Raw genomic sequence first — 16724 nt, forward strand, 5'->3', positions numbered from 1 at the left:
TCTTCAGACTAAATAAGTCCAGTTGCTTCCGCCTTGCCGCCGAGCCTCAACTTTGTGGCCACTATCCTCCTGACTGTTCTAGCTTCTCCTCTTCAGAATGTGGGGGTCTACTGATGCCACTGACCATTGGCCTTTCAGTGTTTGTCAAGAAGGGTTCATCCCTGGTATACTGTAAGGAGGAGAGTCAGTTGCTGCACCAGGGGTCCCTTCTGATGTGAGTGTGCTGTGTGGCCAAGTTCCTGTGTGAGTGTCCTGGTTGTTATTAGGGTGGGATGCCACTGTGTACTACACAGAGGTATATGAAAATTCCGATCATTCAAATCCTGGCTCTACCAGTTATTGTTAGAACAACTGATTCGATTCTCTGGCTCATCTTCTCCATCTGTACTGCGGAGATGAGGATACTAATTATTCGAGGATTAAATGGGATGATTCCTGTAAGGTGTTCGGTGAGTGCCAAATACACAAGAGTTGCCCTATAACTTTTACTTCCTTTCCTTTTCTCCTTGCCTGGAGAGGCCGGCAGGCAACCTCAGCCAGATTAACGAGCAGGAAGAAAGTGCAGGTTCTGATCCAAGTTCTGCAAATAAGTATGGGACCTTCGTGAAGTCTCTTTCCTATCTGACGTTCATCGCTGCAACATGGGGCTGGGAATAGAGACGAAGTTGACGGCTCCAATTGTAGAAAACTCTTAAAATACAAAATCTTAAGACTACTAGCTTTTTTTTTTTTAATTTTTTTTTTTCAACGTTTATTTATTTTTGGGACAGAGAGAGACAGAGCATGAACGGGGGAGGGTCAGAGAGAGAGGGAGACACAGAATCGGAAACAGGCTCCAGGCTCTGAGCCATCAGCCCAGAGCCCGACGCGGGGCTCGAACTCACGGACCATGAGATCGTGACCTGGCTGAAGTCAGACGCTTAACCGACTGTGCCACCCAGGCGCCCCAAGACTACTAGCTTTTTAATATAGTTTGACAATTTTCAAAGAGGCAGGAGGCATTCACCACACATATTTGCTGTAACAACAATACTGAACCGAATAGAATAGGTTTAGCTCCCAGAGTACTAGTTTCTGGATCTTTAATTGTGTTCCACTGAAGCAATCCTGGGCTTTTAAGAGTTTGATTGCTCCTTGTTCCCTATGGAGGGGCAGAACCAGAGAGTGAGTCGGAAGTTCAAGAAGAGGGGGGAGGTTCAGAAGTCCATGGTGGTTATGATCAGTTCTAGAGAAGAGAGGTCAGTCTGATCCCCACAGTGACCATCACTAATGAGGGAAGGTCTTACAGCCAAGATCCAGAAGTGCTGGCAGGGCCAACATTAAAGAGAAAGCTTAGGGGTTACAGGAATGAGTTTGGCAGCCAAACACACCTGGCCTGGAATCCTGTCTGCACCACTCATTGTAAAATGAAGGTAAGAACACTCAGCTAGAAGGGCTGCTGACAGCATTGAGATGACGCGTGCCAAATATTTCACCGATGGTAAGTGCCGGTAAACTGTGGCTTCTATAATCAACAGAATCTGCGGCAGGAGTTTGGGGGGACTGTACTGACTGAGCACCCCCTCCTCTTCCATTTGATGTGTGTTCATCCTGAAACACAGTCCTTCCTTCCGTGGGAGTTCTGGATCCCAATCAACCAAGAGAACGCCAACATTATTTTGAGTATAGATTAGAAAAAAACTTTACTCCACTTGCGTTTTATAAGGAATTTTATTAGATGGTTATTTTGGTAGGCACATCTGGTTCTTGACTGACTATATATATATATATATATATGCACTCTAAATTAACAATATTATTCAATGAGCCTGTTTTCCTCAAACCTATGCCAACAAGTGGAAGGGGAAGACAGTCTTAAAGTCTGGGGTTAAGATTTTATCACAGGCAATCTGTGAAGGAAAAAAGGCACATGAAGATAATTAAGCAGTCACGAGATCAGCGTTTGTAATTACACCAGAATTAAAAGTTTCCATAAGTGACACGCAAAAAAGCTAACACTTAACTCAGATGGTAAGATAAATGACAGGCTCAGGAAACTATATTCAATAAAAAGTTGGGGTCCTTCCCACCGACAATTTAAATAAACAAAACAAAACGCCAAGGGCCTAATAGATACAGAAGCCCAGAACATACGCCGATGCGTCCCAGCTAGGAAACAAACAGAAAAAAAAATACTGTTGCAAATAATCCCTTGATACATGAACTAAAACACCGCAGTGCTTGATTCACCTTTTAATCATCACCTCCCCCAGATAATTAGGCTCAGTGGTGATGACAGGACGGTGAATAAAATAACCTCATGCATTGCAAATGACATTTTAAGTCAATAAGGGCGTTTGGGAAAGCCTTTTGGCAATTTGCCAATCTGGGACATGGAACTAAAGAAATAGTCCAAAATATGGAAAAGACCTGTGCACAAAAATACCCATTTCTGACAGCAAAACGTTAAAGGCAACAGAAATGCCCAAAGAATATATAAACGATGGCAGATTCCTTCGCTGGGACATTATGGGTCATTACAAATTCTCTGCATATAGAATCTACAGTAACTTGGTGAGTAGGTGCCAATGTAATGTCAAGGGAAAAGATACAGAGCAGTTTGTAAAACTTGGGCATATCTGGAAATGAACGTACCCAAATCTGATCATTATCGGTGTGGTGGAATCTTCTAGCTGAAGGCGGTATCCCTGTTGCCTTCTTCCCCAAGCAATTCTTGGCCCATTTCTTGGGCTCTTCTTCCTGAACAACTTCCACATCCCACGGTTGCCTTCCCCACGGTGTTCTCAAGGCCTCCACGGCAGTTCATTCTTTGGCAACTTTTCTCCTGTTACTTGACTTCTCATCAGGCTTTGACAGAGTTGACCATCAACTCCTTTTTGAACTCCATTCCTTGGGCTCCCCTCATGCCACATCCCCTGATATTCCTCCTGCCCTCTTAACTATCCTTCCTCAAGTTCCTTGCTACATCTTTCTCTTTTCCTTGACCTCTAAATATTGGAGTGCTCCAGACATTGGTTTCTGGACACTATTGTCTTCTCTTTCTGCCCTTTCTCCTAAAAGCAGTTCATCTAGTATCATCGCTTGAGGTATCACCCATATGGTAATGATTCCCAAATTTTCCTTTCCTGTCCGGTCCTGACCTCTCACTGAGCTCTTGGTTCAGACATCTAACTATTTGCCATTTCAATTTGCATAGTTGGCATGCATCTCAAACACAACAGGACTCAACCAAAGTCGTGATTCTCACTTGCCCCTGCCCCAAGAGGTATCAATCCCGATCGTGCCATCAGAGAATAGTGTCACCATCAAATCGAGTTGCTCGAGTTAAAGGCCTAAGAGTATCCTTCCATTCTTCAAGTCTGATCTGTCAGAATTGGGTTATAAGCTTTACCTTCTGAACCAGTATAATTCTTTGCATGTCTATGTGGATCACCTTAATCCTTACCATTGGAATTTCTCTCCAGAACCACTGCTGTAGCGTCTGAATGTACTCCTTTTCCCCATACCTCCCCCTGTTTATTCTTCACAAGCTGCCTGCATGACCTCTTCAGGTGTAAAACCGATCATGTCTCTCCCATTTAAGATTCTCCAATGTCCTTCCATTGGCTTTGGGATAGAATCCAAAGTCCAAGACAAGGATGTCTTTGTCTCTGTCTGAACTCCTCTCTCGGCCATCTTCCCCTTGAAATCACATTGCTTCCGACTCCTTAACTTCTTTCAGACGGAGCTCATTCAAACCTTAGAGTCTCTGCGTTGTTGTTCTTCTACTTAAGACACTTTACTCCTAAATATAAATGATACCAAACTGTCTGTCATCTAGCTTTCAGCTTAAATATCACTTCTCCAATACGCCTTTCCTGACCTGCCCCATCCATTGTTTTTCCCACCAGAGTAGCCTGCTTATTATCCTTCCAATGACATCTCATTCTGTGCAGTCCTAGGTTTATTTGTTGAGTTGCCTATTGTGCTTCTATGTCTCTCGACTGTGAGCTGCATGGATCAGAAACTTTCTGTTTTGGTCAACACTGTTCTCAACATCTGGACCAGGGCCTAACACATAGTAGAGCAGGTGCTCAATGAATATATGCTGCATAATTATGGGATTTCCCCTCAAGATTTTCAGTATTTTTTGGTCAATTTTAGAGTTGAACATAAACTTCTATTAATAATAATAAAAAAAAAACATGTATAAAAGCATGCCAGTATATTTTAAAATTTTAGTAAGGAAGGTATTGCCGTTAGAGTATACAGCTGCTCCCCACTTCTCTGTGTCTAAATTATTTAATTTTGGGGAAACTCAGTTGACCAATCTGCAAAATAGAGTTAATAATTATACTGGACTTGCCTTCCTTGTTGATTTGTTATTAGGAGTAAATGACACAATGAGCAGGAAGGTGCTTATTGCGTGGTTAAATGCTTCAGAAACATCTAGTGCCGTTTTCTTTTATTCTCCTGTTTGCATGCCTCCAGATGGGGCATAAACTAGGGAAATTCTCCTGGGTCCTCAGACTGAGTTGAGGCAGGAAGGGGAAGGTGGAGAGATTGGTTACAATTACAAAATCAAATGTGATTCCATCTTCACATGGCTAACTCCTTCATCTGCCAGTGTCTTCTCCTTGATTTGGGTGAAAATCCCATTCATATGAAAAAAAGTATCTGATTTGAGCCCTAGATGGATCATCTACATTGTCTTCTATTCCTTTGTTCCTGGATTTATTTCGCTATGTATGTATTCAAAAAATAGCAACTCTGCCAGCAGTGTTGATAACCCCCCATTGACATGTCAATTGCCTCTGGCACTTGCGGGCACTGACTCCTTATGCTTTTCAAATCCGGGATTCGAGAGTGGGTTTTGGACCAAGCTGTTTGCGGTTTGAACTTGTTTTGAATGATTTGTTTTGATAACATTGTTTTGAAGCTGAATACTAGGACTTTGTTATCAAACTCTCACACCTGGAGTGGAGAGGACCCTCGTGTCATTAACAAATTCAGAAGTAAGAGCGGTGGTGATCGGTGTTCGTCACGTGATGGACTTTTGAACCCTTAAAACCAAGAGATTTGATCAGCAACTTGAGAGTATTTGGCTGGGCCAAGGCTCCTCTTTGCTGACCTAAGGAGCTCTCTGGAGATCTTGAGACACTTGCTCCTGCCTTGGCCGGGCCATTCCCAGTTGGCAGTGACATTAACCCGGCAGCCGTCTCAGGAGGAGAAGGGACATCTGTTTCTGCCTTGTTGAAGCTTCTCCTCGTGGGCAGGGGTGCGAGCCACGGAGCTGTCCCTGGGCCACTACGGAGCAGCCCCTGGACCAGCTGTCCCTGGACCTTTGGAGAAGCCCACCTCCCCTGTCAACACCGGTGTCCTCAGCGCGAGCTATGTGCCTCAGAAGCAAGAGACCTAAGCTGGCAACTGATCCCCAGCTTTTTCTTGGAAGGACTGACGCTCCAGAAAACCATCTCATGGAAAGGTACACCTCAACTAAATTTGGATTTTCTTCCTTTCATCTCCCCTTTGCCTGGAACAGTCGTGTAATTAATCCGTTGTTGGTTTGTAGGATGCTATTTCTTTATTGGCTTCTGAAGAGACATTATCCTGAATGCTACTGGCTCATGAAATAGTATTATTACAAATTGTCATTCCCTCAGTGAACCTGTGTTGAGTTAATTATTGGCAAAGATAATCTCAGTCTCTGAGGACAATTTGCCTCCAACAAGACACCACCAGCGTAGACATTTGACGAGAACAATGAATCAAAATGGCTATAGAAAAAAACCACTGCTTCATAGTTCCCATAGTTCCTTACAGGTGGTTCTGTGCAGGCCCCCAAAGAAAAGATGATCATAGGGGAAGGGAAAGAAAAATAAGATAAAAACAGAGAGGGAGGCAAACCACAAGAGACTCTTAAAAATTTTTAAAAATATTTATTTATTTGTGCGAGAGAGAGAGAGAAAGATCAAGCATGAGTGGAGGAGGGGCAGAGAGAGAAGGAGACAGAATCCAAGCAGCCTCCAGGGCCCGAGCAGTCAGCACAGAGCCCGATGCAGGGCTTGAACTCACGAACTGTGAGATTGTGCCGTGAGCGGAAGTCAGACGCTGAACTGACTGAGCCATCCAGGCGCCCCAAGAGACTACTAGATACAGAGAACAAACTGAGGGTTGATGGGGGTGGGGTAATTGGGGGATGGGCATTAAGGAGGGCGTTTGTTAGGATGAGCACTGGGTGTTATATGTAAGTGATGAATCACTGGGCTCTACTCTGAAGCCAAGACTACATTGTATGTTAACTAACTTGAGAGTTAAAAAAAAAAAAAAAAAAAAGCAAAGAAACCAAGAGTGCAGTCTACCGTGAAGGGCAGAGCCTGGAGTCCTGACTGGTGTTTGAGTTGTCTCCTACCAGCTGTGTGACCTTGGGGAATGAGAGGACGATCACAGAGTGATCATAAAGTGTAATTGGAGCAAATCCTACGAAAATGCTTTCTAAACTCTAGTCTGCTCGGTAAATGTAACATGATGAGGAACAATCGCTCTGTTGTTTCACTGAATTCGTTGGCATGTTGGCAGTGAAAGGAAATACATTCAGGGTGGCGGCACAAATCTTCCTCAGCAGTCCCGGGCTGAACTTGGAAGTTTGGGAAATTCACATCCGTCAGAGCCAAACTCGGTAACTTCATCTATAAAATAGGAAGAATTCATCCCTATGTTTCCCTCCAATTCTTCTCTTTTCCTCTAGCCACAAAGGCAGAAAAACCCGTTCGGCGCCTCTTTGTCCAGTAGGTGGGGCTATGGAGCACCAAATTTTCGCAGAAATGACATTTTGGTTTTTTGGGGTGTTTTTTTTTTTTTTTAATGAGAAGAGAGGTTCATCAATGTTGATTTTTTATCAACTGTGGAGCATCTCCCAGACTAGACACACTAGGTTTGAAACCAGCAGAAATATTGAAACACATAGAGATGCTTTGCCTTATAAATCATGAAAAGAATACGAGTCTACTAATCAGATTTTCTTAGTTTTAGAAAGCCTTGTAAATTTGTGTGGGCCCAAGGGCATATACTGAAACTCGACTGTAATATCTGCTAAGGAAAGAAAAGGGGAGTTCTTTTTTCCTCTATTGGTAAAGTTTTATGTTTATTTTAAAAAAAATTCATAAACTCCATCAGGATTTTCCCAAAGGTCTCATACAGGGATGATAAATAGGGGAAAAGGGACGTTGACATTTAAGAAACTCCTACTATGTATTATTGTGCATGTTTTATCTACAGCCACTATAGCAATTATTAGTTAAATAATTTCACCTATATTTTACTAACGGAAAACGTAAAGCTGAAAGCGTTAAGGGATTTGCCACTAAGAAAAAGTAAGTGAAAGCTTCAATTTTAAATCCACTCTGGTGGGGCGCCTGGGTGACTCAGTTTGTTAAACAACCAACTCTTGGTTTTGGTTCAGGTCATGATCTCATGGCTCCTGAGTTCGAGCCCCCACCCCACCCCACCCCCTCGGGCTCTGCACAGATAGTGAGGAGTCTGCTTGAGATTTCTCTCTCTCGCTCTCTGCCCCTTCCCTGCTTGCTCTCTAGCTCTCTCTCAAAATAAATAAAAATAAATTTTAAAAAAATCCCCAAAATAGATCCACTCTGGCTAGCTTCATAGAGCATTTGGAGACTGCAGAGCTGTCTCCCTGAGGCGCATGTGTGTGTGGGGGGGGATATGGATTTGGGACAAAGGGGTATTCTCAAGCCCTTCCCAAAGGTACATACATATTGAAGTTTCTCTGTTTTCCAGAAGATGAGAAGGGTTTGGAGAGGGCATAGATTGAACTAAATCAAGGTTTACCGTCCACTCTTACTAGGAAATTCACCAGAAGACAGCCAGTCACAGGTAAAGTCCACCTTCTGCAATATCACATATTACCCGTATCATCCCAGGTAACAGGCGTCTAAACGTTAGGCAGGCGTCTAACGAGAACCCCAAACCAGTGGGGATTGATCGATAGAGTGTGGTCTGATCCATGCCATTGCCAGCTGGAAAGGACGGGACTGACGCTCTTTCTTACTTCGTATTCTCTGACATCTCTCCGCTCCACCTTGCCCCTCATTCATTCTTCGTGAGACCCTTCAAGGAAGCGTTTCCCCCTCCCCCAACCTATGAGTCTACAATTCTCCCAGAAGTCTACAGTTCTCAAAGAAGGTTAGGATTTCCTTCTCAGTCTCTAGAATTCTGCCTGCGTCCTTCCCGCTTTATAATCTGTACATGGAGTAGTGCATTTCTCCACAGGAAATTATTATTGTGCCTGTCACCTTTTCCTTCGCTGTACTTTTCTTTGAGTTCACTCTGTTCATCGGAACCCGTCCACAGCCTTCCCAGATATTGAGGAGTTTATATAGAGTCTTTTTTCTATAGAGCGTGGAGGGGAGGAAAAATAATTTTCCCTCTTCTCTTCTAGATTCTTGGCTGAGACCCTCTAGTAACATAATAGATTAATAGGTGAAAAACAAGCAGAAGTTCAATAACATGTATACTTCCTGCATTCAAGGCACTGAGCACCTTGAAATAGCCTGTACCCAACCTTGACTCACTTCATAGAATCTCACTTCAAGCAAGAGCCCCAGGCCTTTCACTTGTTTAAGAATAATTCGACTGAGTTAAGTCTGAAGATCTAATGGACTTTATTAAGTGATTCACGCATCCCATCTAGCAAGGGGTGGGGAGCTCCAAGGAGTTCTAGAAAAGAGAAGGCTTTTATAGGAAGGAGGGTGGAACAAGGAAGTTATTAGCAAAAGAAAAGAAAGGGTTGTCCCAGGCAAGGTCACCTCCCTTTAGAGGGAAGCACAGGGGGTCTTAATAGCTGGATTACCACATCTTCCTTTGGGGGACAGAGAGGGCCCATGTGACAGGCTGCCTCCTTGGTGCTGTTCAGCAAATTCCTGACTGACTGGTTAAGACCTACATTTCTAGGGGAGGGTGGAACTACAATTAGGTTAGGCATTAAGGCCTGCTTTTGTGACTTAGCCTAAGTGACCCCATTTCGAGCCTGTGTGTGTGTTTTGTTTTGTTTCAATCCAGGATTTTACAGACGTTGTGTGGCATGGAACGCCAGTGGGAGTCTTTTATTTATTGTTTTTAAGTCTACTTATTTGGTTTGAGAGAGAGAGAGAGAGAGAGAGCAAGTGGGGGAGGAGCAGGGAGAGAGGAAGAGAGAATCCCAAGCAGGTTCTACGCTGTCAGCAAAGAGCCTGATGCAGGTCTCACTCACGAACCTGAGCGGAAGTGACGCTTAACCAAAGGAGCCACCCAGGCGCCACCCAGTGGGAGTCTTATTGGAGGCAAGCTTGTGTGGGTCTGAAGAGTGGGAGATCTGACACCTCCTCTTGGAAACCTCAGCCACTGGGGCTGGGTTCCTGGGCAGAAATTATTCTTGTTGCTCAGGGAGGTTTTGAGATGCTTTTTATAAACCTTCAGGATGACCTTCAGGGACAGATCCTCAGCTGACTTTGGCAGTGACCCATCCCGTAAAGCATCTTTTTATTTGCTATTCCTTCTCCTCTGTCTCATACTCCTTGACCCTCCTCATTCCCGGTGATCACCTTCCAAATAGAGTTCCCGAACGCAAGTCCTTGTTTCAGACTCTGTTTGGGGGAGAACCTAGCTGAAGACAAAGGCAACGCAGCGAACTTGGCTATGGCAAAAAAAAAAAAAAAACGTTGCTCAGGTTCCCCATCTGCACAATGGGCATAGCCCATACAATTGTTGTCATGATTAAAGGAAACCATGACTGTGCAAATAGCTGGGGCAAACCAGGGACCAATGGCTATTAACACCCTCACTGCTCACTCTGTGTTTTCATATGCTAACGTGCAGGAGTTAGTCCTTAACTAACTCCTTCGATTAAGGTCCTTTCAGTACCACTGTGTGAGATGGGGTCTGGTATGCAGGGACACCACTGCTCCCACTGTGAGTTCCAAAGGCGTTTCCAAGGATTAGGAGGGTGATGCCTATACTTTCCAATGGAAGGGGAGCGAAATTTGCCACCCCAAAATATATCTCTTTGGCATCAGGATTATCTTGAGCTGATTGGTTTTAAGAAACAGCAGAACGAGCTCTGAAAAAAGATTGGAAGTAAATCTTTCGCAAGGGACTTTTACTTTTATAAGAGAAATCTTCATTTGTAAGGGTGTCTCCCTCTCCAAACCAGGAAGAGGAGGACGACTCTACATCTCTGGGGAGTCTTATCAGTGGAGAAGGCAAATGACTTAAGTCGGCATGGCAACCTTACTCTTGTTGGGTGTGCTTTTCCCAGTGACTTTCCATATAATTCCCATAACTGTCCTCTCTGCCCATCCAACCTCTTTCTTTTGTCTTTAGCTGAAGACGGTGTTTAAAGTGAAATAAATAGAATCTCACTTCAAGCCCCAGGCCTTTCACTTGTTTAAGAATAAATCGACTGAGTAAGTCTGAAGATCTAATGGACTTTATTAAGTGATTCACTTTTTCAAGAGTGATCTCACTTTTTCAAGAAGGTACTCAGTTTTCCTGGGTATGTCTCATGTATGCAGGTGGTATACCTGTTACTAAGCTTCTTTTTATTTTTCCCCTGTTCATCTGTTATTACGGGGGGTGTGGGGGGGCGGGTCTCAGCCAAGAATCTACAGGTGAATGTTCTAAGGCTTTACTATTGCCATTTAAGATTGTTCATAGCAATACTGTTAAAGGGGGCCAGGGACCCCCAGTGGTCTGTTGGCTATTTTTGCCTAAAATGGAAACTGTAGACAGCCATAGCATGGGCACCTTATGGTCTTAGTTGGGGATGTAAAGAGTCGGGAGTGGGTGAATGAAAAATGATGATGCAGACAAAGATGAACAAAATCATCCTCCGGATTCCATTTTCTGTCAGTCGACCTGCATTCCAGTAGTCCTTTCCTCCGAGGTCAGTGAAGATCTAACAGATGGGGTCTCTGCTACCAACTGTTGTAGCTCTGGTGCAAGAAAATGAGCCCCCTTTCCTCTGCTAAGATTATTCACCCCCTGATTTAGGCAATATAATTGGGAAACTTCAGAGGAAGCACTGTCTCTGTCTCCACTGTATTTTTAAACATGCAGGGTGATGCCAAAGCAAGTAATTGCAAACTATAAATTAGCAGCAGGTCAATGCCTGGCCAAGAAAATCGATTGCACTTAAGCCATTATTATTTTTGAAGGTTTTGCTTTTGAAACATAGCACTGACTCACTCTACAGTTTTAATACTGTTGAGGACACTCTTTTGTCTAGTTAGACTCCTTTGGGGATAACAAATTCCCACAAAGTTGCCCAGGCACTGTCTCCTCAGTTTATTTAAGTAAAAGGAAAGGTCTTGAGAAAAATGCCACGTGGCACCTTCCTGTTGGCCATCGGGGCCAGGATGGCGAGCTCTCCTAGGAGTGGGCATTCAGCAGGTTGTATGGTGGTGATGACAGAGGGTGGGAGTGGACATAAATAGAATTTGGCCCTTTGGGATTAAGGAATAACACCTCAGGTTTAAGACTGAATTACAGAAGAACATCTAGTCTTCCACTGTGTTGGGCTGTGTTCCACTGTGTATCCTTTACCTCAGGATAATTGCCTCTGAATGCCTTAACAGGTGTCCCCATTACTGTCATGGCTGAGGTATTGTCACTGACTTAAGTGGGGGCTCACTGCCTGAAAAGGATGCCGTTGGCCAAGAACCTCTTTTACTCTTTGATAATGTAAAGAATTTGGCAAGAAGTGAGGCCAAAGGAAACCGTTTCAATACCTGCTGATATTTGGGCAGTTGAGTAGCTGTGGCTCTACTGGAGAGCAGAGAAGAAGGCCTGTTAGCATATGAAATTATTCTTTGCCCTGTATTACTAGAATGGGTTAATGCAGGAGAGAGAAGCCCCAAGTTTCAGGAGCTGCTGTGGACCGAAAGTTTGTGTCCCTGGCTCCCCCAAATACATGTATTGTAACCTGATTCCCAGTGTGATGGTATTTGGAGGTGAGGCCTTTGGGGGCTGATAGGTCTTACGTGGGAAGCTCTCATGGACGGGTTATAAGAGACCCCAGAGGGATGCATTCCACACTTTGCCATGTGAGGAGACAGGGAGAGGACGGCCATCTATGAACCAGAAAGAAGCCTTCACCGGACGTCAAATCTGCCAGCACCTTGATTTGGACTTCCCAGTCTCCAGAACTCCGACCAATACGTGCTTGTTGTTTATAAGCCACTCAGTCTATAGTATTCGTCTTTTTAATGTTTATTTTTATTTATTTATTTTGAGAGAGGGAGAGAGAGAGAGAGAGAAAGAAGAGAGAGAGGGAGGCGGAGAGAGAAACGCAAGTTGGCTCCGCATTGTTAGCACAGAGGGGATCGATCCCACGAACCGTGAGATCGTGACCTGAGCCAGAATGAAGAGTTAGACGCTCAACCGACTGAGCCACCCCGGCACCCTGCCACTCACTCTATAATATTCTGTTTTAGGAATTCGAATGGACTAAGACGGGGGCATAAAAGAGTAAAATTTTCCCCCCTCTATTGTGAGCTGGGGCCCTCTGTTATCTTCTAACTCCACCATCGGTTACATTAGGCATCAAGGACAACGTGGCATCTGATGGGGGATGGAGACTCTTCACCAAAGTTTTGGACGGAACGTGACAGTTCTAGTCCATTGACCAGAACTAGTCACATGGCTCCAACTCTAGTGCAGGGGTCTGGGAATTGGACAGGAGTGCATCTCCTCTATTACTAGTTGGTGTTTATGGCTTCTGTTCCACCATCTCACCCTTTCTTTATATGCATGCATGTTCCCAAACGGATATGTCCCATCGTCGTGGAAAATGATTGAGATTCTGCACCCAATTGCAAAGCGTGCGTTTTTCTTTTCTCTGTTGGTTTGCAAACCGGCCCCTGTACATGGAGGGCGAGGAGAAATCGAAGAACGAGGAGGGCCACTCCAGATCAGAAGGCAGCAGGTTTAAAAAGCAAGGGAACTTCCATAGAAAGCTTGCCTCAGGCAGCCAGAAAACAAAGAGATCTCCGTGTCTCCCTGCCAGAATTGTGAGTTTATATAGAGGCCCTAATGGTGCTCAGTCAGTATACCATCCAGAGAGTCTCAACAGTACATTGCTGTCTCAAGGCTGTGTCTTTGAAAATGATTCCCACCGTGGGAATGGAGGGCAGAACATACATTCCAAGCACAGGGGAAGGGGTGACGAGCCTCTCATTGCCTGGGCCCAGTTCTTGGGTCAATTGGAGGTCACCTACTCTCAATGGCCTCCTCCAACATCCCCCCACACCAACCAGCAACTTTCAGACACTAGCAGGTGTTCAGTCATTTGACTCAATTCTGACCCTATCTACTCTGAGTGGTGTCAGATGCCCTAAGTTAAGGGTTTGGTCCTAGGACTTCATAGGGCAATCACGAATCCACCTTTGTCACTTGTTACTTGTGCTTCTGACCAAGAGGCTAAAGATCCGAGGTTCCAATCACCCCCTCTTTGGGTTGTATCAATTTGCTAGAGTGGCTCCCAGAACTCAGACATTTTACTTAGTAGATCACCAACTTATTATAAAAGGATTATAAAAGGATGATTTCAGAAGAGCCTGTCCAAAGGCATAAGGCAAGGTCTGTGGGCAGGGCATGGAACTTTCATCCCCTCTCTGAGTGAATCAGTCTCTCAGCACCCTCCATGTGTTCACCAACCTGGAAGCTCTCCAAACCTGCCTTTTTGGGTTCTTATGGAGGCTTTGTTACAGAGGCATAATTCATTACACCTTTGGCCACTGGTGATTCAGCTCCATCCCTAGCCCCTCTCCCCTCCCCCCAGAAGTCAGGAGGGGAGAAATTAAACTTCCAGCCCTCTAACCACAGGCTTGTTCCACTGGCAATCAGCCCCCCATCCTCAGGTGCTTTTCAAAATTCACCTCATTGACATGGCAAAAGACCCCCTCATTGTTCTCATCAGGGGAAGTCCCAAGGGTTTTAAGGGCTCTGTGCCAGCAATGGATTAAAGATCAAATATATATTTCTTATGATAAGTCATCATATCACAATGACGTTCCTGTGTTCCGTAATCATCACTCCCTTCAACAACCTTAGTTCCTTTGTTTCTAAGAAACAAGGACAATAGCACCTACCTTACAAGGACTGGATGAGGTTACATTTGAAAAACACTTAACCCAGAGTCCGGCACTAGGTAGGTGTTCAGTACACATAATTCCCAGTGCTCTATCCTTGATAGGGAAGTCAGTGGAGACGTTCCTGTTGCACACGGTTAAATATACAGTATAGATTTGAGAAGACTGTATAGTCATTTTTTTTGTGTTTGAGTCATATTTCCAAACTAGACTTGGTGAGAATTCCAGTGTGGCTATTTGATCTCTGATTCATCACCTTATTCCAAAAGGACACTGCAGTCATTGTCCAAGATCTGTGATTCTCAAACTTTGATTGATCCCAATGGGAAGCTGGGATTGGGAGTCATAACTCTTTGATTCCCAGTCCCCCCCCCCCCCACCCCATCTTGCCCTGTTCGTCTGATTCTGGATACTGCCTGAATACCATACAAGTACATGTTAATTATAGCCACTTTTATGCTAGCCTGTCCCTATCATCACCTTAAACATCACAGTGTGATCATCACCACCACCATCATCATCGTCACCAATAATAATGTTTTTCACAGAGCACTGTTTTTTAAAATGGCGGATCTCTGTTTTTATTAATACCACTCTAATACTAGGTTCCCATTTATAAATCAATGAAACATTTCATAAACAAGAATTTTTATTCCTCCTTTACAAGGAAGAGACCAAGGCTCAGAAAGGTCCTGTGACTTATTCAGAGTCATACAGCTGGGAAGGGGAAGAGGAGGGGCTTGGCTTCAGGTTTTCTGACACCAAGTCCTGGGCCTTTTAAGTTATATCATAAGTTCTCTAAGTTTGGAGATCTTTAGCTTGAAAAAATTAGCAGTGGATTGTAAAAGTTGATTAGCATCGGAACAACTAAGGCATTTTTACAGGCACATTGAAGTAAACTCATAAGCACTGAATCTGTTTTCAATTGCCTTAATAGTGAGCTTACAATTAGATTTTTAAATGGTTGATGATAGGGGCATTGAATGAAAAAAGTAATTGGGCTGGCCATTTGTATACAATTATTTTGGTCATTAAGGGTGGCCTATGTGAAACGAATTTGCTTATCTGCAAATAACTTCATACCCAACCTCCTCCCAGATCCAGCCAGTCTCTAGAGCTGAGCAAAGCACAATTTCCATAGCTACACGGATCACATGTATTTCCCAAGGCATCCCGGATACCCAGACAAAAGATTCAAAATAGATACTCAGATGGATCCCAGTCTGATTTGCTTCCTCTCCCAAGAGAGGGTTAGTCTAGCAGAATTCTAAATTGATGAAATTTCTCTAGAGGTCAGCACAAATGAGAAATTCCAGCTTCCACCCTAACTGCTAATAGTCTACTTAACCCTGAGTACCTTAAAGTTGTACTATCATGTAGATTAGATTGGAGAGAATTAAAAATCAAGAGGCAGTGTTTTAGTAGAGTAACCCAAATATCCTAATCCCATGGCAGATAACAATATCGATAAATTATGTCAAAACTCTACTCGAAAGACAGGGAAGCCTAACTTCCCATTCCTCGAGTGTAGGGTAGTGAATTCTTTCCAAAGAGTACATTGTGGAAAGTGGAAAAACATGACTTGACTGTAGAGAAGCTTGACAGACACTATTTCAACCAGGTGATCAAGGTGAACATCAACAGTCATATATCATATTGTTAATATGTGCCTTTGACATTACACGATGAAAATGGCACTTTACTTGTGTGATCTGCCTTCTCAAACCTTTAATGCTAGTCTAGTCATAAGAAAAGCACCAGGAAAATTCCAATAGAGAGGCCTTCGCAAAATGCCCGCCCAGAATTCCTCAAAACTGTCAAGGTCACCAAGAATAAGGAAAGTGTGAGAAAACGTCACAGCCAAGAGGAGCCCCGGGAGATGTCACATCTAAGCGGGACATAGAACGAGGATGGAGATTCTAGAGAGAAAAATGGCACGTGGTAAAAACTGAGGCAAGCTGAATAAACTGCTGGCCTTATTCTTGATGATGATGGTGATGATGATGGCGGTGATGGTGGTGGTGTTGATGGAAGTATAATTAAGGTAGTGATGTGGGGCGGTGGCAAATAGAAAAGTGGGAGCAATCACCATGAATGTACTTGCGTGGCATTCGGCTGATCTCCGGAAGCAGACCTCGAAGCTCCAGCCTTGTCCATCCCTGTATCCTTACACATCTGGACGACTGATTATTTGTATCTTACAAATACAGCTAGAACGTTCAGGCTTCCGTGCCTTTTCTCCTGCTCTTCTCTCTGGGGAAAACTAATCACACCCCTTTCGTCATCTGATAACAACACTCCCTTTTCATAAGGGTCGCTTCCTTCCAGTAGTCTTCCTGACAATTATTTTCCTTCCTGCGGAAAATTGGTTTCTACCCACCAAATGCCCCCACTATAGTCTACACGGTACCTAGAGCCTTTTATCACACGCATCTGCCTCTTCATCTAGACTGAAATTCTGGCAGGCTGGAAATGTGTCTTTTTTGTATTGTGCTCCTGTACCAATCACAATGTTTGCCATGTAGCAGGGCCACCAGGCCTGTGTTAAATGAAGGGTAAGAATGATTGAACAATTACGACTTCGTGCATGGTAACCTAGAT

Source organism: Prionailurus bengalensis, chromosome F2 (assembly GCF_016509475.1).
Source record: "Prionailurus bengalensis isolate Pbe53 chromosome F2, Fcat_Pben_1.1_paternal_pri, whole genome shotgun sequence".
In the NCBI taxonomy this organism is placed as follows: Eukaryota; Metazoa; Chordata; class Mammalia; order Carnivora; family Felidae; genus Prionailurus; species Prionailurus bengalensis.